Here is a 22,394-nt window from a genome sequence, read left to right as displayed (position 1 = left end):
TTCACTTTCAAGCCTCTGCGGTGCGACGGCGGTGCACATGACCTTTCGCATGACCTCTGTGTGACATCACGCCGAAGAGCTGGGCGACCATCTCGCGCCGTCCGTGTGCGACGGCGGTGCACATGAACGGCGGCCTAACTCCCGCTCTCTCCGCCAGGAGCGCCACAGGTGTTGTGACGTCACGCCGATGAGCTGGGCGACCATCTCGCGCGCGCCGTCCGTGTGCGACGGCGGTGCACATGAATGGCGGCCTGTCTGGACTGGATTGGATTGGATTGGATTAGATTAGATTAGATTAGATTGGATTGAATTGGATTGTATAACCGATGAAGCGGATTGCTTGCTCTGCAAAAATTCAGGGCGACGAGAAGAAGAGACGGCCCATTCCATGCTTAGCATGAATTACCCAACCTTCCAGCTGAGAGTGCAGGAAGAAAAAGGAAAAATTCTGCAGAGACTAAACTGAAACTCTCGTAATCACCATGGCAGGACAACAAAGAGGTCAGATCTCAGAAGAGAGGAAAAAACGAGAGACCCTAGAGGGAGAAGACACTACAAGGAACAACATTAATAGAATACAGGCCAACCTCGGTAGATCGTTTAAAGCGAATCAGGCACTACAAGACTATCAGGATGAACATTATCATAACATTTCCGTAATTCAAGAACCGTATCATTTAAACAACGAAGTTATCCCGTTTCACATTAAACACAAAATAATAGCATATAGTAATAATCCAAAAGTGGCAACAATTCTTCATGACAAGGACATAGAAATTTTTCCGATAGTAGTTAAACAATGTCTGGTTGTAGTTAAAGTTGCTAAAGCTGATAAGACAGTCGTGATTATAAATTCATATTGTCCACCGAATGACGACATAACACCCCATTTAAATGAAATAGAACAAATATTAACTAAATACAATCAGGAACAAATTATAGTAACGGGGGACTTCAATGCAAAAACAGTTTGTGGGGTAGTAGAGAAAACGATGAAAAGGAGATCAAGTATTTGAATTCATTACAAGAAATTCCCTCATACTACTTAACGAAAGTTATTCACCACCGACCTTTAAGACGTCAAGAGCTAAAGGTTGGATAGACTTAACAATGACAAATCAAGCATTATACGGAACTATTGCTAAATGGGAAGTATTAAAGGAAGCCAATTACAGTGATCATAGATATATTCAAATAATCATGGAAAATATGAAACAAACCAGTAACATACCATATAACTTTGAAGGGAAATCAAAAAATCCTGGAAGAACTAGGTAAAGATAAATGGTTCGATGAACCATTCAGTTTATCAACCCCAGAGGAAATAGACGAAAACATAGGAAAATTCTACGACAAAATTGAAAAATTACAAGAAAAGCACAAAGCAAAGTGAAAGGAAAGTAAACATAAGTTAAACGCGTGGTGGAACACAGACCTGGAAATAGAAAGAAAGAAAGTACGAGCAATGCGGAAACGATATCAAAAAGCGTCAGGAGAAACAAGGCAAATGTATAAAAAGGTATACTACGAAGAGCACACTGTGTACAACGGTATGCTGAGCGACGCCAAGAAAAAAGCATGGATAGGCTTTGTGAACAAGTAGAGAGCAATCCATTTTCGCTACCGTATAAGATAGCAAAGAAGCAACTAAAAACTCCAGTAATAGTTACAAGTATGACCAAACCAGACGGGGAACAAACACAAACATTAAATGAAACAGACAGTTACATCTTAGATACTCTTTTTGAGACGGAGGAACTCATAACCAGTACAACACAGGTAAACAGTCAGAACAACACGACACTAGAAAACATAGGAAAGGATTTACCAATACGAGGAACAACAGTAGACGGAACAATGCAGTATGGAACAGCAGCAGATGATATACCTTTCTCAGAAGATGGAATAGATGGAGTAGTTGGATCCTTAAGGAAGGATGTAGCTCCTGGACCAGACAAACTCAACACATTATTCGTACAACACATATACAAATCACATAAGAAATACTTTATAACTTTATTTAACGCATGCCTTTCTCTTGGGTATTTTCCGGAAAAATGGAAAATATCTCGATTAATACTCATTCCAAAGTCCGACATACAAAATAAAAAAGGAACAGAGAAATATAGAGCAATTGCAATAAATTCAATATTAGGAAAAATATTGGAAAAAGCATTAAAAAATAGATTATATAATTTCCTCTTAAGAATAAGCTACTTGAAAAACATCAATATGGATTCAAACATCGAACATCCACAGCAATGGCACTGACAGAGATTAAACGAAGAATAACACACGCAAAACTAGATCATTTGGGAATGGCAATAATATCTCTAGATATCAAAAATGCTTTTAATTCTATTAAACCGGAAATAGTAGCTAAAAAATTGAAAAAATACGAATGCCATCAAAACTTAGTTAAAATATCAGATAGCGTATTAAGGAACCGGACAATTCAATATGAAACAAAAACAGGGAAAATAGAGAAGAAATTGAACACTGGGTCCCCTCAGGGCTCTCCACTCAGTCCATTATATTAGAATTTAACTATAGGAGATGTCTTCACAATACAAGCACAACAAGAAATACACATTCAAGCATTTGCCGACGATTTAACAATATTAATTAAATTCAAGTCCAGGAAGGAATTAGAAGAAAAAGCAAATAACATTTTAAAGGAAATAAATGATTGGAGTAACAAACAAGGACTTAAGTTCAACCCGGACAAATCAAAAATTTTAACAATTGGAAAAGAATATGGAAACCATCCACCAACAATAAAAATGAATAACAACAGAAATCAAGGAACACAAGAGCTGAAAATATTAGGAGTAATCTTTGATTCGAACCTTTCATTTATACCACACCTAAACTACATTAAGAGCAAAATACAAACACTCACAAACAATTTAAATAGATATTCCAGCGCCCAACGTGGAATAAAACCATAAACATTGCAGCAAATATACATACGAGGAATAGAAAGACATATAGTGTATGCAGCTCCAGTTTGGTGTGAAAACAAAGTCCTAATTAAAAATAAATTGAAATCAATACAAAGAATACCATTAGTTTTAATAACAAAAGCATACAGAACCACTCCAAATATAGCATTAAATGTATTGGCAAACATTCCACCAGTAATTTTAAAAATTGAACAGAAAAATGAATTGTATTACATCATTAACACTAGTAAAAGGTTCACATGGAAAGACAAAACATTCACGGGGGAACAAATAGTAGACAAACATGATCTTTGGGATTATCATCCAAGTAAAAAACCAAAATTCAAGTACTTAGATAAAATCGATCAACTTTGCGATTATAACATTTACACAGATGGCTCAAAAGATAAGGAAAAAACGGGAGCAGCATTTGTTGTATTCAATGGAGCCGGAAATATAGTTCATCAAAAACAATTCAAGCTCCCAAGCTATAGTAACAATTTTGAAGCAGAAGTAATCGCCATTGAGAAAGCAGTAGAATACATAGTACAGTGTGAACACACACACACATTTCAGATCATTACAGACAGTCTAAGTACTTTAAAGGCGTTGAATAATTCAAACAATGCAAACCCTTTTGTACAATCTGTCAAAAAGAAATTAATGGCAAGTGACCATAACATAACATTTGCATACATTAAAGGCCATAGTGGAGATATAGGAAACGGTAAAGCCGATCAATTGGCAGGGACAGCTTGGAAAACGGGAGAGGAAGTAGAAACATCGCTCACAAAACACTTCATAAAGCAGCAGTTAAAGAAAGAGATAGCAGAGAAATGGAACAATGAATGGAGAGAAAATGGAAAGAACACGTACACATATCAATGGATTAAAAACATCAAATACATTCCAACTCATTTCCCAACAAATCACTACATATCACAAGCAGTCACAGGACACGGAAGATTTCCATTTTACCTATCACGATTCAACATCATAAATAATTCAAAATGCACATCTGGAACAGAAATAGTAGATTTTGATCATTACCTAGATAACTGTCCATTGACACTACAACACCGAAAGAAGTTGGAAAAAATTCTAGGCACTGAGGTAACAAAGAGAAAACCAGAAATTAGCAAAACAACAGCAACAACCCGAATTTTAACTGAAATGATGAAAGTAATTTTAGAAAAATCGTATGACTAATTCCCGGTCCTGCCCCCCGAAGTATAACACCAAAGCCGGGAGGCTGGTGGCGCAAAGACTTTCAGGGGGGCAGGACATAATAATGTAATCAAGTTCCACAACAACACGAATGCCACTCCAAAAGGAATAATAAAGAATGTCCATTTGAAGTGCAATTTTTTAGTAGTTTTGCAGATCCAGGACTTCCAGGACTTGCAGAAGCATCAAACGGGCCACAGGAGAAAAAGCGTACGCAGCTTGGAGCAGCGGAGCCAGAGGTCACGAGTCATGAATGAAGGTCCAGTGGCTGAGGTCAAGTCAAGGACGAGACAACTCATACAGCGGTGACAACCGTCATAAACCTACAACAGTTCCAGAACTTTCAAGAATAGTCCAGAGGAGTGCGCATAAAAAAATGTAAAAAAGAAAATAAATGCCGCTGAGCTCGGCCTGTCCCCTTGGCTGCGGGTCGCTGATGGTAGATCTTCCCCCCTCCTTTTTTTTCCTTTCTTTTTTTTTCTCTCACTTTCTTTCTATACATCCTTCTTTTCTTTCGGAACAAATTCGTTTTATTTTAATGTACTTTTCTTTTCAATTTCCTTCTACCTTCCTTCTAATTTCCTTTGAACCTCAATCTACTTTCTGTATAACCGATGCATCGCCACAAGTCTAACCACAAGCACCTCCACCACCTATACTACCAGCTGAACCATGGCGTAGGTACGGATATTGCTTTCGCAATTACCGGGCTTCACCAAGCTAAGCCACAGCGAATTTTTTAACCGTTATTAATCTGGTATAATATAATTCATTAAGCAAAGTAATACTTCATCAGCATTTGTACCGAATGTCAATTATGTTTCCTATGCGTACAGAACAACTAGCCACCGGCTCTGTATTCTTTGTACGCATGAGATGTAAGTTACTAAACTGAAACCGTAAACAGACAGTAAGCGTGGGTACGATACTAACCAATGCATCGCCAACCAACAATATTGAATGAAAGAAGCCGACCTCCTTGGTATAGAAGTTTGCCACAGCGACGTCATTGTCTTGTGTTAATGCTTGTTTGCATTAAGAGCGAGGGAAGTAACGTATTTGGATGCAAGGTAACCGCGCCGCTGTTGCAATCTTCAACAGTTGTTAGCATATATCCGTCGTGGCTGTCGTCATGATTTCTTTGGTTGGTTGAGCGCGATGTTTTTATTTTCGCCGGCCAAGCAATAAAGTTTCAGTTGAAAGCCAGCGGTTGTCTGTGTTTTTCCTACCTGCGCGTCTTTTTAGCGCGGTCTGACCATGGAGTGCTGTTGTTCATGGAGAGGTATACATTGCTTCTTACGTGCAGACGCTCTCACGGCGCGCATCGTGGGCAGCGACATTTGACTAAAATGTTCTGTAACGCTATAAACTGGAGCACGGGACTTATCCGAAAGTTGCAGTCAAGCGGACATGAAGGAATGCTAATAGTGTGATGGTTCAATAAAAGTCGTTGTGGCGCGAACGGCCAGCGTTCATAGTGGTGGTGAAAATATTTTAATTAAATAGTTTAGGAGCTTGTAGCGGCAGTTGGAGCTCTCAGTCCGGAACCCTATTGGCGTAGGCTGCTGTCCGGGCTCTTTCGTTGAGTTTCTTTTGACTCTTTTCGTCCGAGCTGGACAGAGCTGCCTCCCACCCCTCCTGCGTTGGCTGGTTATTAACAGTGATCGCCTGATTTCGTTGGCAGGCCCATACCATATGGTACAGGTCCGCCTTCTCCCCGCAGAATTTGCATTGTGAGTCAAATGACTCCGGGTCTATGGCATGTAGTCTTCGTGGGTTGTTGTAAGTGTTGGTCTGTATAGCTTTCGAAGGTGCTGTTCCTCCCCTTTATCTAGTGTCTTAGCAGGCGGAGGGTATACCCGACGGGATAATCTTAAGGGCTGAAGTATGTCATTGTAGGTTAGTAGTGGGTAGGAGGTTCGACGGCATCCGCACTGGGTGCCCGGGGAAGAAATGCTTCGGAGCTGGTAATTTGACAAAAAGAACTGTTGACTGAGATCAACTGCTTCGTGCACACGCGTTTCTCGAGAAGCTGCCAGATGACAGCTGCCTGCTTGCACCGTTATCATTTTCCAGCGTATATGGCTGAGCAGCTTGGTGCTACCTGCGAGAACCGCGAACGTTTTCTCGGTGCAGTTCGGCGTAATTTTCATTTGTGCAGCATCTTGAGCAGTCCGTTTAGCCAGTTTTGCCAGTCAGACAACTGCAAAGAGAACCAGTTAAGATCGTGTGCTCCTAAAATTTAAATGTGTGGCGTGCTGCGCGCCCAGGCGTTGTGAAAAGCTTGCGGGCAGTTAAAATGTAAATGGACAGAACAGAAAAAGACTACTGAATTTTTGAGTGTGATGACGATGATGGCCCGAGCAGCAGCAACAGCGACGAAGAACGTTAAAGCTATCCAGAAATAGGCGCTAGATAGAGCGTCGAACTGTAACGAACTATAAAGTAGTCGTCCGAGAATTTCGCTCAAAAATTGAACTGAATATTCCGTTCTCACGGAGGGGCGGCACATTGTCGAAATTTCGAGCCACATAAATACGGTTTTTAAATGCGGTAACGTTTAGGCTTACATTCTCGCCTTCTCCGCAACGGTGTTCCCTGATTGGTCGATTCCTTGATAACTTGGAATAAAGGCCCTTTAGTGAAAATAATTTTGCAAGAACAAAAGAGACGAGGAGAGAGCGGACGGGCGCCTGTCCGTTGTCTCCTCGTCTTTTTTGTCCTTGTGAAATTATTTGCGCCAAGGTGCTATTATTTCAAGTTTCATGTTGTTAACCCAACTGGCCCGGCAACATGCCTTACTGAGCTATGTTCCTCGATAATGTCACCAGAGTCACGTGGCCGAAGTTAACCGATCAGAGAGTGCCGCAAACTTTGAAATTCCCCAGACTCCAAAATTCGAGGCTCCTCAATTTTCAACTTTGGTAATTTCCTCTGATTGGCCTAATGCTAGTCATATGTTGTAGGTGACGTCATAACCTTCTCGATCCAAAGCAAAGATCGCGGGGAATCTTAACACTCCTACTGGCACAGCGGTTAAGAGATGCGCAACTGCGCCGGAGGGTGCCTGTTTTAAACGCAGCCACCGATGTAGCTTGTGAGACCTAGGTTTCTCTTCTCAAACTGACGTAAGGGTCATGCGCGGCGCCACAGTGGGAGGTGGTGGCAACTACATAATATAGTACTCCTCGCAGCTTAGTACGCAACGGTTCCTTTGCTTAGAAGAGCTCATTTTCTACCATTTCTTGGCTGTAGGCTGCCTCAACCATCCACACCAAGCGCAATGTATTCAGTACGTTACTCCGTCCGACTTCGCAAATAGATCGTTTAAGGGACCGATTGTCACAATTTTTAGCCTTTTAGGTTGATACGTTTTAAAAAGGCAGGAGAACAAAGCACCCGAATTACTCCGCTTTTTTAGAACGCATGTGTGGCAGTTCGCAGAATACAGCCACATGCGATAGCTCGGTACCACGTATTTCTAACTTCATTGTTGAACTGGTTCGGTGTGTTCTAACTAGCAGTGTACTGGACCAAATGAAACAGGTTGACGTACTAGGGATTCTTAAAAAGAATGTATTAAGCTGCATGCTACTGCGCACAGAATTCCTGCTCGGAACAAAGCCTTTCGGGACAAGACGCAATCCTCGATGCCCTGACCATACGAGGACTTGACTTTAAGACCACGCTAAAACTTTAACTTTACTTTTAACTCCACTTTGTTCAACCCTTTCTTCACGGCTGGATTTAGTTGTTTAGTTAAGCCGATGCTATTATGCGCCTTTCCCTAATTTGCAACGTACCCGGCCACTGCTTGTGGGATGGATGGATGGAAAACTTTATTACGCAAGTTATTTTGGACCGTACAAGGTCTCAGGGCCACCGCACAGCCCTCACATTACGCGCATGTGTCCAGGCCAAGTAGGGCCATGGCACTGGCACCCCGGTTCACACAGCGAAGTTGCGCGTCCGGGTCCTGCGACGCAAGGAGGGCCTCCCATTCCTCCCATGTACCGATGCTTGTGGGAATGACGTTCGCTTCGGCACGAAATATGTAAACGGTGCCCATATTCTGTACGATTTAAGCGCGCGTTAAAGAAGAATCCCAGCTGGTCGTAATCATTCAAGAGCATTTTACCGCGGCGCGCCTATGACTCTACTTTTTTCTCCCCCTTCCCTCACATAGTAAGGGTGTCCACTGAGAATTCAGGTAGAACCTACGTCTCTTCTTTCTTAAATCATGCTTAATTTTAATTTTCTACGTAAAATAGGAAACGTTGAGCGTGCGGCCCCTTCCGCACGCCCTGTGAAATTTCTTCCTAAACCTTATTACAGAGCACTCATCCACTAGACGAGTAACGCTCACAAGATTACGACACCACTTGTGATGACCACGAGCTTATGTAGGCAATGGCGTTGTGTCTAAGCACAGGTTAGCAATGCTAAAACGGCATTAATTTGGTTTTTCTTGATGACGTAAGAAGACGCAAGCTACCTCTGCACGAAGGCGAACAGGGGAACGAAACAGGGACGAAACAGGTAATGTATTACGCGTACAACTCTTTATTACTAGCACGACGGGGACACCACATGAAGTAGATTTAGGCAGGTCCGTCGGTGTGAGTGACAGACCTCCGGGTACAAGAATGCTGTATTTTAATTTTTTTATTTCTGTCACTGTAATCTTTTTGAAATTTCTTTTATAGCTCAATGCATGCAAACCGTAAACCGCAGTATTTAAAAAAGTTTCACCCTTTGGCCTGATAACCGCACCTGACACCTTTTATCATACCTTGATGGTTGGTTGTGTTATGGGGTTTAACGTCCCAAAGCGACTCAGGCTATGAGAGACGCCGTAATGAAGGGCTCCGGAAATTTCGACGCATCCATATTTTTCTCTGCCTGGAAAGACATTGTTTATAAAAAAGAAACTCATTGTTGATGCAAGCGATTTTCCAAGGGGAATATGAATAACCTGAGAAAATTGCGGTAGCTTCTGAAAGTAAACGAGACGCGAAACTCGAACTTTTTGCGCCGTCTTTGTGACTGCTAGTAGCCTTCCTCTAAAATCCTTTGCATCACTCACTACGGAATGGCAGAAATGCGTGTGACACGCTTAAAAGCACGAAACTAACTTTTAAGGAGTTCTGTGTATTGCCACCCATTTTCGTAATTCATTTCGTAGTCGCAGATCACAGCAGTAGGTGCTCCTAGCAAACGCTAATCCTTTACAAAAAAAAATCCTGGGATATCCTTAAGCTCCAAATTAAAGGTGCACTAAAGAGGAATCTGAACTCATCTTTTTACCGGGCGAGGTCTATCTACACGTTCCGCGCAGTCTTAGAAACTTCAAATTATTGTCCTTATGGCCGATTTTCCTAATTTAAATGGGATTAAATGCCCCGGCTCCCGCCTTTTTTTGAACTCGCCGCAAACGGTAGGAGGAGTCAGCCAATGCGGTGAGTGCACTTTCAGGCAGTCGCGGGGCGGCTTCGCTTTCGCTTTTGTTTTGTTTTTTAGGTTTCCGTGCATAAATAAATCCAGTCATAGGCTACATAGCCTACATTAGGCCCACATAAATAAAAATAGTCGTGGACTCTTTGCTTTCGCCGATCACTACGTATCACTCCACCGATGGCAGAGCGGAAAGCCGCCACGGGACTCGCTGAAAGGTTGGTTCACTCTTCCTGCCGTCTGCGGAAAGTTCAAACAAGGGCGGGAGCCGGGGCGCTTAATCCGATTTAAATTATGGAAATCGGCCGCACAGGACAAGAATTCGAAGCTTCTATAATGCTCGGAACGTTTATATCGAGTTCACGCAGTAAAAATACGAGTTAAATTACCTATTTAGTGCACCTTTAGGAGTGCAGCGCGTTCTCGCAGTCGAGCACCCGTCGATGTAGGCGGCGCATAAGGATTTAGGGACGACCCAGACTCAGAAGAAAGTTCCGCTCTTGTAGGCATAACCTGCTCCATCACACACATTTGCCAGGAGCAAGCAACCGCCCGCTATTTTCATTACTCACGTGACGGCATCACTCCGCACCGTTCCTAGAGGCCCCCGCGAGTAAGCCAAATTGTGGCTTACGCGCAGGCTTACCTCTCACTACGACGGGTGACAAATCTCGGGTGCCTTAAACAATAAAATTCCACCTTCACAGTCCAGGTTCAACGATGCGCCACACTAAATCCGCAACAATACTGAAATTTATTTCCGGGAAATCAGAGAGTAAAGAAATGTGGTTTTTGCATGTTATTTCGAAGAACTGTATTAGAACAAAACTCAACAAGGGACCCATATGGTCACTTTTACGAGAAATGTTTTCTGAGCTTTTTATAATTTTCCGCCGTGGAGGCTAGTGGTAATGGCGCTCGGCTGCTGGCCTGAAAGACGAAGGTTCAATCCTAGCCGCGGCGGCCAAAATTCAATGCAGGCGAAACTCCAGAGGCCCGTGTGCTGTGGGAGGTCATTGCACGTTGAAGAACTACAGGTGGTCGAAATTTGCGGAGCCCTTCACTGCGGCGTCCCTCATAGCCTGAGTCACCTTGAGACGTTAAACCCCAAAAACCAAACCAAAACCAAAACTTTTTATAATCTATATATTCAACTCTAACCATCCAAAGTATCTGCTGTTACAGGTATTAAATTCTGCTCTAATGACACCTATTACGGTATGCATGAACCTCACTTAATTTATTTTTTCGTGCAGTGGATGTTATAAGTTCGGTTTGATTTGCTTAACGAGTTTGTAAGCTTGTTCGTCAATAGTTGTTATGGGACCTAAATTGGGAATAAATAGACGTTGTTCATTGCATCGCTTTGAGTTTCTTAAATATATCATGACTATGAAATTGGAGATGTATTTTGTTATATAAAATTTGTGTTTCTCATCCAGTGGGCCTAAAGGGACTAGCAATAAGTTAATTGAGATTACGTAAAGCAGACGGGAGATAAGCATTCCATCCCTCGTCACCCCAGCGCAAGACTTTTTGAGCTAGCAACAATAACAACGAAGTTATAGGCGGTTAAAAGTTGAGCTCCTCCTCTCCCCCCCACTCGTACACGCGGGGAACCAGAAAAAGTAAAGAAAACAACAGCCCTCGGACTGGGCCCCGCCCATGATTGCGTCATTCCCTGACGTTCGGTTTGCGACTTCCCGCTGTGGCACCCATTACCCCAGCAGCAGCGTCGGCAGCGTCTCTGCGCTCTCTTTCCGCGTTCCTGGATTGCGGCGTGCATCGGATTTCTTTGCTTGTCACTGCGACAAACGCACTGCGAGTGGCTCCCCAACTCCCGACAGAAAGAGGCGGTAGAGGTAAACCGAAACCATATGCGCGAAGGCTCGCTCATATAGGCTCACTCATGCCCGAGGGGGTCGCGCGGCGGAACGAGCAGACAATTTTCACGGCTACCGGAAGTGTGCCCGTTACGTCATGGCAGCCGTGACTCCAGCGAATGACAACTTGTGATGTCCTGCTGTGTCACGGGATTAGTGACGTCTATTTTAACGATTTTAGTTTCAAAATTGTTCACTACGAAGACACCAATCGGCCCGCGAACTTAAAAAAAAAACACGGTATTAAAAATGCATAATAAATTGCCGGGTTGGCTCCGAAGGCTCATACTTGGTGAGAATGCTGCTTCTTCGCATCGTTATTAAGCACTGAAAACATTTACAAGCGACTTCAAATTCGTTGCATAGTCCCTTTAATATGCTTTCGGGGACTACTGGCTTCCGTCATATATGTCAGAACGAGCCCTTTTATTTCTTTTCCCATGTCTCCTCTGATGAAAGTAGGTGGACCATTCTTGAGAGGCAAGGAAGGTTGTTAGAGATAAGAGCCAAACACCTTCGGTAAAAGAAGTCATTTAAAGTTGATTAAGGTAAGTTAGACCTACTAATATTGCTGTCGTTTTTAGCGCGCCTAATTTAGCCTTTTATGCTCGGGCCGAGTAAGAAAGAGGAAGAGAAAATTGTGACAGAATAACGGTACTACCTGACAAGGTGAAAATTCCCCAGTGCCATCACAGCAGTGCTCGACAACGAACTTGTTTTTCCGGTCTGTCATGATAGATACGCTTGTGCCGGACTCGGAGTGATAAAGTGCCCTACGGTCGCTTCGCATTACGTGGAGCATCTAAAATAGGCTATCAGATACGTGGTGCCGTAGGTGCCATAGATACGTAGATAGCACGAAAAAGGTTACGTGTTATCTATGCGGTCGGTCTGAATGTCGCCTTTCACGTCTTTGTGTCCGGATGTCCATATAATCACATGTTTTGCCTGCGATTGGTGCTCCGTTCTGAGGATACCTTTTCGCAGTCTGCCGTTCATAGAACTCCGGCACACGTCGTGGGAATCCGTAATAATTTTCATCGACTTTCGGTTTCTGTGCACTTAGAGACCGCTCGAACAACTGCGGTCTCCTCAGCGTCCCGAAGCGTGAAACCCCGCATAGATGCACCGGCCAGTTGCTTGTATCTGCGGTCGATTACCACAACCGCTGCATTCCTATCGTTTTTGTACATTGCTGTATCCAAGGACAGCAGCTTGGGCGTGTTGGCTATTCATTTGTGACGGAACAGCGCAAAACACCGGGACAAGAGACAAGCGCTGACTTACAACTCTACAAGTCAGCGCTTGTCTCTTGTTCCAGTGTTTTGCGCTGTTCCGTCACAGCTGTATCCAAGTATCCACAGCATTTCCGCAATTTCCACAGACCCGCTCAATCCACCTGGTCCTAGCCGTAGCCTGCCTTTTTCCCATGTTGTGGGTCGAATGTATGTGCTTGGGTACTGGCGCAACCTTAAACGTGGTCCTGACTTCATCTGGCACTTACACCATCCAATCGATATCACTTAATCTGTCGATAGCCCAGTCGTCTCATGAGAGCTCTCCCAGTTGTGGGCTGGAGCCTTTCCCTCGGTTAGATTAGCTGTGCTTCCCTAAGCTTCTCGTACATGTCCGTCAGTCATGGTTCAGTCAGTTTGGTCGTAGTCGTTCGTATTGACAGGCGCAGGGCTGTCGTATTCTCCTTGCTAAGAAAAGCCTTCACGTTCTCCCTTTCCCGTTGATTGAGGAAGTGAGAAGGAAGGCTTTAGGTGGCTCTTCAGTTCACGAGAGGCGTAATCGCCTTAAGCATGTCCGCCTCCCACATTCATTTCATCGAGTTGGTGACTCTTCCAACAATGTTCACACTTCTGCCGCTGGCGTGTACAGGTGCCGTATAATGTGATCTGCTCTATGTTTGTGTTGGATCCACATTCCGAGCATTTTTAGCAGAGGGACCTTTGGAGTTTGAGTTCCCGCAAGCGTGACCTGAAAGTCAGCCTCATTGTGCCGAGGGCTGTGTACACGCACAATCTGGAATTTCTTGGAGGACCACCTTAGCCAGCACGATCAGACATAGCGGTCCAAACATTCAGCCACGCGCTATAACCTCTCATCTTTTAGGTCGGCCGATCATCCAGTCGTCCAGATCGTGATATCACCAGCCCACATTGCAGGCGGTATCCTGTCGAACCGTCTTACCGGCTACTTCTACGACACACTCTGTAATGATACCCGTGAGATTATCGTTCATTGTTTCAACATCATGGTCGTCTTCCTCAATTAAAGCAGAATATCAGTTCTACAGCGAAATCCTGAATTCCTCTACTTTTCTCTTACATGTAACTCGTTAATAGGCTTCTGCTTCACTAGTTTCAACTGTTCCCGCTTCAAATCTAAGCAAATATCGCACCTTAAACTTCTGTGGCCGCTACAGCGGACCTTTCCGAGGACCCACACAACCTCTACGATGCGAGGGTGTATATTGAAGGCTACTTCATTTTAAGTCTCACCAATGCGGCTCTTCTACGTCCACTCCCTGTTTTCTCCTTTGCGGAAGAAGGCATTCATAATCCGTAAATTATTTCTTTCTGCAAACTCTACTAATAACTCTCCCCTGCTACTACAGGAACCTATGCCATAGTCACCTACTGCCCACTCATCAGACTGCTTCTTGCCTAAAGCCGCCGCGGTGGCTCAGCGGTTATGGTGCTCGGCTGCTGACCCGAAAGACGCGGGTTCGATCCCGGCCGCGGCGGCTGGAATTTCTTTGGAGGAGAAATTCTAGAGGCCCATGTACTGTGCGATGTCAGTGCACGTTAAAGAACCCCAGGTGGTCGAAATTTCCGGAGCCCTTCACTACGGCGTCTCTCATAACCTCAGTCGCTTTGGGACGTTAAACCCCAATAAACCAAGCTTCTTGCCTACCTTCTCACTGAATTCTCCCATCAGTACACTGTGATTTCGCTTTGTTCATTGCCGATTCCACGTCTTCATAGAAGCTTTCAATGATCTGGCCATCATGGCTTGATGTAGGCGCGTAGGCCTGCACCACTTTCAGCTTGTAGGTCTTGTTAAGCCAAATTACAACAGCTGTCAACCTTTCGTTAATATTATAAAACCCCTCTAAGTTTCCACCTATATCCTGATTGATGAAGAATACCGCACCTAGTTTTCGCCAGTCCTCTGAATCACCTCGCATCAATCTGTTAGGCAAGGAGACACCTATTCTCGAAAACTGCATTCGTTCCGGAATATAGAATGGTGGTTGTCTACTTTCAAGGGTTGCTGCTTTAATGCCTTGTAAAGATGAAAGGACTTGCCTTCTTTGTGTACGAACGGTATAGATTGCCATTGGATGTTCTTTGGTATTGGGTGTTTTCTTAGCGTTTATGTGTTTTTTTTGCGATATGTAGCCCCTATATATGTATATATATATATATGTATATATATATATATATATATATATATGTATATATATATATATATATATATATATATATATATATATATATATATATATATATATATATATATATATATGTAGCCTGCGCTTGTGTTGTCTTCAGTATCCCAATTTTTGTGTTTCGTAAACTACATACAAATCAACACCCCCAGTTTCCTGTTCTCTTTAGTACAATGTTTCTCTGTTATTCGCGTCAAATTTCTTGAGCGGAACTTGAGCTGACTAGAATGCTTTATGTAGAAACAAGTTCCCCAGCAAAAGTGTCGTGCCTGTGTGCCTTGTTCTCAAATCAGGATATATTAGTTCTCGAATTGCGTAATAACTGCAGCAGGTTCAGCGGGCCTGTAAGAATTTTTGCTGAGGACAATAAAGTTCTGAAGGAGCTTTTCTTTCCAGAAAATTTTGTAGTACTAGAGGTGAAAGCGGATAGTGCCGCTTGTACAACACAGCCGAGCGGTGCTAGGGCAGGTGGGTCTCTTCATTTTCTGTCGCTTTGTGAAGAAAATAGTTGCTCGATTTTCTCGAGTGCGTTTGGTAAACTGGTCTTTATTATTCTTACATTCAAGTTTTTATTCACAGCATTCATCCTCCGGTCACCGACAAACACTAGTTTGCGTGATGCAACATTCGGCGTAGGACAAGCTCAATCAAGTGCGTGGGGCTGTCAAAAACAGTTGATGGTGAAACATCGCATGTGCATGCCTGCGCAGTCGATAACGCCGCGATTTATGTTTAAAATCGGTAGCCTAGGCAAACTAAGAACGAAGCCCCACCCGCCGGAGTGATCAAATTGCAGCCGCGTCAGCTCGCGCAGCGGTCCTGCAGCAGACGCTCGCCTCGCCGCTAGAGGCACCCCCGTCGTCTCCGAAGTTACATTCGCCTGTTTCCTATTGGATTAAAGGCAAGCGGGGAATGTAAGGCCGCTATCAGACATTTCTTCGTAGAATAAGGGTGATATGGAATTCGAATCATATCGTTCTGTCTCGCTCCCGCCGCTTTCTGTGTATAAGAAAGGATCACGTCCGCCTAGACGCATGACGTAATATTCTCGGTGTCAAAGACGCTTTCGAGTAGCGATGTCCCATAAAGACGCGCAGATACTTACGAGCCTATACATCAGGTGATTCACCTTTTCTTAACTATACGCAGGATGACTGATAAGAGCTGCGCTGTGATGGTCCGCAAGCGTTCCACTAAGGCATGTAAAAATATCTGGTTCCATGCTGTTGCTGTATCAGCGGCACCAGAAAATTTAAGCAGTGCCACCTAGCGGCTGTTCCATGAGGTTATCCAGCAAAAATTCATCTAACAGCTGTCCTAATACATATTTTTGGAGCGAAATGCTGACCAAAACGTCTGAATAAGCCGGCACGACACTCACAAGGAGCAAACAACGTTGTACCGCTTGTAACTATCCTACTTGGAATAGTGCGTGGTTCCTCCATAGAGTCGTCTCAATTTCCTCAAAAACCACGAACAGGCCGCTAAGCTCAGCGGCACTGGCTGGCCGCTTGGCAGAATTTCTGGCGATGGTTTCTGATGAATCTGCATAGATCACATGCAGTCCGCATATTTTCCACGTTTCGGCATTCATTTCTGGTATAGCGCGTCTGCAGTCCATACGCTTTATGTCGTGTACGATGAGCCAGGCGAAAATCAATGATTAAGGGAATCGTAGAAAGAAATGTTTAACCAGATGTTCTTATCGTTAAGTGCCTCCTTACGCGTAGGCTCTCTTCTCGTGGCCTGATATCACAGTCAATTCTGTCTACTCAGAGGCTCCTCTATTGAGGGCAGTGAACGACCCTGTTATCATATAGAAACGAGTATACCTGCCCTTAAAAAGTGTTACATCGAAAGACGATTTCTGGCGGGCGGCTGATATGGAAACTTAGTAGTGCGACCGCGCCTTCCAGGGGCGTTATATAAAAATAATTCAGCCGCTGTAGCCCAAGGATCCCTTCAGCAGTAGCATGGACCGTTTCATGGCCGCTCCATGAACGTGTTTTAGGAAGAATGGATCCACTCACAGCTTAAAATGTTAACGCTTAGCAGAGGTAAAATCTCGATGGGACTCAGTCCCTAACTTTGTCATCGCCAAATGTCTAGTGTGAAATAAATCAACAAAAAACACTATTCTAACTACTGTGAAAGGAAACAGGAAATATTTTCCAGCATTTATTCTGTCTGAATGTAATGTTAAATGAAACAAATAAAAAACTTACATTTTGTAAATTTAGAACATAGGGTAATCAGTAAAGATCGCGGACACTTTTTTATGAATGTCTTTCGTGTCTGCGATTCGAACACTCTTTTTTGTCTTGCGATTTATGGAAAGAGAGATAAAAACCCCTCCAAAAGCAGGTACTTACTTCTTTTTATTTATTTTGTTTATTTATTTATTTAAACACACTGCAAGCCCTTTTTGGCCCATGCAGGAGTGTTTACAATGCATCAATGAAATCAAACAGAATAAAAAAACATACCGATATGTTCTCAGATCCAAACATCAAAGAATGGAAGAGAAATAAACAGAAAAGACAATTTTTTTAATATAGTTAGCAAATAATTTCATGGAGGTACCCTTTCACCGCATCTTCAAGTAATTTATTCCAATAAGATATAGCATTTAGAAACCGGGAGTACTTGTTGATATTTACCCGGCTTACCGGTTGACGGTCTTTTTTACTATGATTAGTTCTAGACTAGTGTCAGAAAGTGGGGTGGAAGTATTGTGAAGTTGTTACTTTGAAGTGGCCGTCAAGAAGGGGGAACAAAAACTTTAATCTTGAAATAGTTCTTCACTGTGGCAGGCTTTGTAAATTATGAGATTGTTGCAATTTACGGGTTTGCCTCGTCTCTGAATTTTGTGGGCTATCAAAGTAGTATTTAGTCCACAAGGCCGTTTATAATTATTTGCATATTCCAGTATTTTGTTACCAAATCTGAAACTCAAGATAACATTAGAAAGTTTTGAGGAAAAACAGGCTATATGATGTCTTTGAAGTCTTAGCTTCACTACGGGACCTCGGGCTTTTTTCGCGGCGCTTGCGGTCTTCGTCTTCATTTGACCTTCAAATAAAGCAAAGGAAAGAAGAGTGCATGCCCCTTGGGAGAGTCGATAGCTTAGTCGAGCTTTAAAGGGATACTGAAGAAAAATCTTAAAATTGAGCAAAAACACAGAAAATAGATTTTCGGAATGTGATTGCACCGAAATCTAGTCGTCACTGCGCATATTTTTCAGCGGATGGTTTTATTTTCGATGTTTCACGAGCGCGCGCCAAGCCCTGCCGGCCGGCGCGAGGCGAAGAGCGTGACGTCATGGCACCCCACTAGCATTCCCGCGGCGACAAATATGGCGGCGCCCTTCGATGAATGAAGCCTCGCTTCGGACAGGATTCGTCGTTGTAACTGTCTTCTTCAGCGCAATCAGTGGCCATAAATGGGCCACTGGTCTTTCGCTTCGTCTTCTGACACCGATAAGAAAACATACGGTTAATAAGTTTGCTTTATTTTTTTTTTGTTTACAGTGACGATTCTGCCCCCTTTAGGCTTGAAGGGCGTCGTTTGTTGACAACAATGGTTCCCCTCCTAACCATCAGATGGCGTCACTACTCTAAACATCGTCGCGCCTCTGTTTTAAAAGTGAGAATGTTAGAAATCGGGTAAGGTCGGGAAAAAATAGCTGCATTCAGCGCACGTAAGCGTGCATACGGTTATTATATGTAGGCAGCATCGATTAACATCTGGACATATCTGTGTACGCCGTGACAGACGACAGACAGACGACAAGCGGCCGACGCAAAACTAAAAACTGGAAAACAAGCGAGTAGTGATTGCAGTAGTGCTCCTGCGGGAACAGTGGTTGCGCGGGTGTAATGTCGTCTAGTCGCATCCACAAGCGGCCGCCAGGTGCAACGATACGGCAATAAATCGCGAAAAAAAGTGTTATCCGCCATTTTCGCTAAAATGCTTGTCGCATTTATCAGTTTTAGCAGTCAAGCTCTTGTTTACATGTAAAAGAGGAGCTCCAAAAGTTTGGATTAGTATCCCTTTAAGCTACGAAACCGACGAAGAGCAGGAGCTTCGAAAGCAAAGGAAAGGCGCATAACTGGCCCCCTGGGAGAATGGACACCTCAGTCGTGCTTAAAAGGTACAGTGAGGCTAGATCTATTGATGTTTTGTGTAGCCAAAATCCGATAGTTCGGCATTTCATGGTTCTGTTGCCTCTTGTCGGGCAGTGAAAGATGCATTTATTTATAAGAAATTTGGATTATAAGTTGAAAAACTTTTTGCCGCCCCTCTGATTCAAACTCACGACTCTCTGATGACAACTTAGGACAATGTGACGCGAACCTGACATGAAACATGTCGTGCACACGACGAAAACGCAGACTCCGTGATTTCTGGCGGCTAGCTGTGCGTTCTAATAGCAGCCGAAATGAAAGCTACCACCGGCCGCCCGTTGAACGCATCTATTGTCCGTCGCTACAATTGCTTCGTTTACGTTGCCACCGGCGTTTTGCCAGCGTTGCGACGGATCCCGTTCCCGAACGCGACAACGAAGTTTTCGCAAAGAACTCCGGCCTGGACTTCAGCGACCTCAGCCCCACAGTGCGTGCGATGATTTTTGAGCGCTGAAGTGGCTGGTGTGGCCGAATAGCAAGGATGTGATGTCCAGGCGCCAAGGAGCAGGCGTTGTCGGCAGCAAATGCGGGAGCAGTGCGGCGCCCCGTTTCATGGTACAGTAGGCGGCGGCGACTACCTTTCCCACGGTTGCAAAGGGCCAGAGGTTTTTGCCACAAAAACGGACGGATGCTTAAGGGTGCTCGCAATTAAAGTTGGCGCCTCGAAAGTGAAACCGACGCAGGGCACTTCAACAGGTTACATGAAAACACCCTGCGCGCTCTCTGAGGTATGTCGTCCACCTGATCTGGCTATGGCGCCCACTTGCATGCACCGTAAGATGTGTACTATAAATGGATTAAACTGAGCGAGAGCACGAGCAGAACTGCTCCTCCCAACATCCGAAGCTTTTGGATGGAGCCGCAAACAAACGAGTTGGAGGAGCACGCCGAGTTTAGGTCTCGGCAGCTTCCAGATCGCTTCCAGATATATACTGCCATGCGTGTATCTTCTCTTCCGTCCCTGAAAAACGATTTCCGTCGAGTAGTTCAAAGTTGACTGGCACAACCGGGAACGTTTCGCCGGTGAGCGTGCGATGACACAAGGTGCTCCTCATACTGTTTTTCATCGACCGTGGCGATCATCTGACCAGCTTTAACAGGCTCGTTCAAAAGTTAACTAGCATTTGGAGCGCCACTTGGAGTTCCTCTTTTGTTCCGCGCTTGTAAATCGTTGCGCGTCAAAACCGAAACCGTGAGCATGCAAAGCGCATAGACACGAAGCGCCATAACATACGGAAACGCACCTGGACGCCTGAGGCGTCGCCAAGTATTTGTACTTCGAAAATTCAGGTTTTTTTTTGTCTGTCTTCCCCGTGATAAAAGTGCACTATCGGTTTCAAAACGTAACTTACTTCAATATAAAACGGCGCAACCTATCTTTGTCAGTCTCAGTAAAGAACCAATGGTTCTAGTAATACTGTCGTCTCCTATGACGTCATTACACTTGTACTTGCGAGATTGGCCTGTGGCGGCGATACCTGTATTTTGGTTCTTGCTTTTTTCTACCTTACAAGAGCTTTGTTGTCAATAAGAGTGGCGTTTTTGTGATCAGGAGTGGGTATCCTAACGTTACAAGTTAACTTCAATTTCTCCTCAGCTTTAAGCTACGTGGCGGTCGTGGCAGATGTGCGCTGCATGCGTTAGCGCTGACAACGTTGCCGCAGAAACGCGGCACTGAAGCCGTAGGCCGTCGGCGTGCATTGTGTTCATTGACGTTAGCTTTGACAACGTTTGAGACTCCGACGATTTCAAGGAACGCAAGTGCGGATAACTGGCTCCCTGGGTCAGTGGACGCCTGAATCGCGCTTTAAATACGTGGCGTGATGAGAGAGAGAGATATGGGATGCAGGCATTGACAACGCTGTGCCAGAAACGCGGCCCTACAAGAATAGGCCGCAGCGTTCATTTTCTGAGCGAACTGCCGCGATCAACCATTAACTGCTACTTCCAGGGCGGCAGGGTTGCACCGTTACCGAAGCCAAGCCCCGTACACTTACCCGATACGCCATACCTTTCACTCTCTACCAGATTCAGCAGTAGTTAAACCGCAGCTAAATTTTTATTTATCACTATTAACGTTATTCAAATAAGGCTGATGCTGATAAGGGTGCAGGACATTGCTTCCCAAAGACGCCACAAGATTGGTGATGTCACGATATTAAACGATGTTCCATGCCAGATTATCTTTGGTTGTAGGCGCGAAAAAAGACAGAACCCAAGGCAGAAAGAGGGGACGAAGCGCCTCTCACAAATGATTTATTCGAAGGCAACATGCATAAATATATACCGTCTTACATGCAAGGAATACCATCAACTTCAAAGTTGATATGATAGCGAATGGGTCATAAAATTGTTCTCAGCCTTGTACAAGGATATGGATGTGTCGCTAACGCACATGCTTCCTTTTTTTGTAACCAAAAAGCTTCGATTAGTTCCTTAGCTTTTGTATCTTTGCTTTTTGATAGAATTCGTACACCGGAAAAACATAGCCCAAAAGAGCGTGACGGGCAGGACCTTATATGGTTAGGCAAATTTGGGCTTTATTTATTTTGCTCAACGTTTGTTTCGTGTTCCCTGATTCGCTCGTTAACGCAGCGCCTAGTTTGCCTTATATAGGAGCGGCCGCAGGAGAGGGGAATCTCATACACATCCCCTTCGGCGCACTTCATGAACGATCGCCCATGTTTCGTGCCGCACCCTCTCTCTTCTTTTCGTCCCATTTCAATACAAGAGCAAAGGCTTCCGAGCTTTTCAGGGGCTGAAAAAACAAGCGGCACACAATGCCTGCTCGTGCCCTTTTTCAAGTTGTGGGCTAACTTGTACAAGTAGGGCACCACCACAGGTCGCACCACCTCTTTTCGAGGGATATCTTCCCCAGCTCTCACAGCCTTTCTCTTCATTTTCTGTAGGAGGCTTTCAGCGACAGCCGTTACGAGCGAACCAGGGAGCCCAGCTTAAGACAACCTGGCCAATTGGTTTTGAACGCTTAGATGCATCTTGTGGGCGCATGATTTTCCGAGGGCGGATTCAAGGCAAAGTGAAGCAATCCCCCTTTTAATTAGCTTGGAATGAGCTGAGTCATATAGCAGAAGCCCGTTTTTTGCGCGCAGAGCAAACGCCCAACAAACCTGTTCCTCTAAAAACTGTAAAACATTACCTTCAGGTATTTCACATGTAAACCTTAAGCCATTTCCATATTGTCGAAACAAGGATAAAACATCCTGCACACTTTCTTCGA

General features: G+C 44.2%; 1 pseudogene; it reads left to right on the top strand.

Annotated features, from left to right (window-relative positions):
• Window positions 1-2,209: 2,209 nt before the first annotated feature.
• On the top strand, window positions 2,210-5,625 carry LOC149328298 (uncharacterized; annotated as a pseudogene).
• Window positions 5,626-22,394: the final 16,769 nt, after the last annotated feature.

The sequence above is a fragment of the Amblyomma mixtum genome, chromosome 9 (assembly GCF_055824585.1).
Source record: "Amblyomma mixtum isolate Tamu chromosome 9, ASM5582458v1, whole genome shotgun sequence".
Lineage (NCBI taxonomy): Eukaryota > Metazoa > Arthropoda > Arachnida > Ixodida > Ixodidae > Amblyomma > Amblyomma mixtum.
This window is presented reverse-complemented; position numbering and strand designations above follow the sequence as displayed.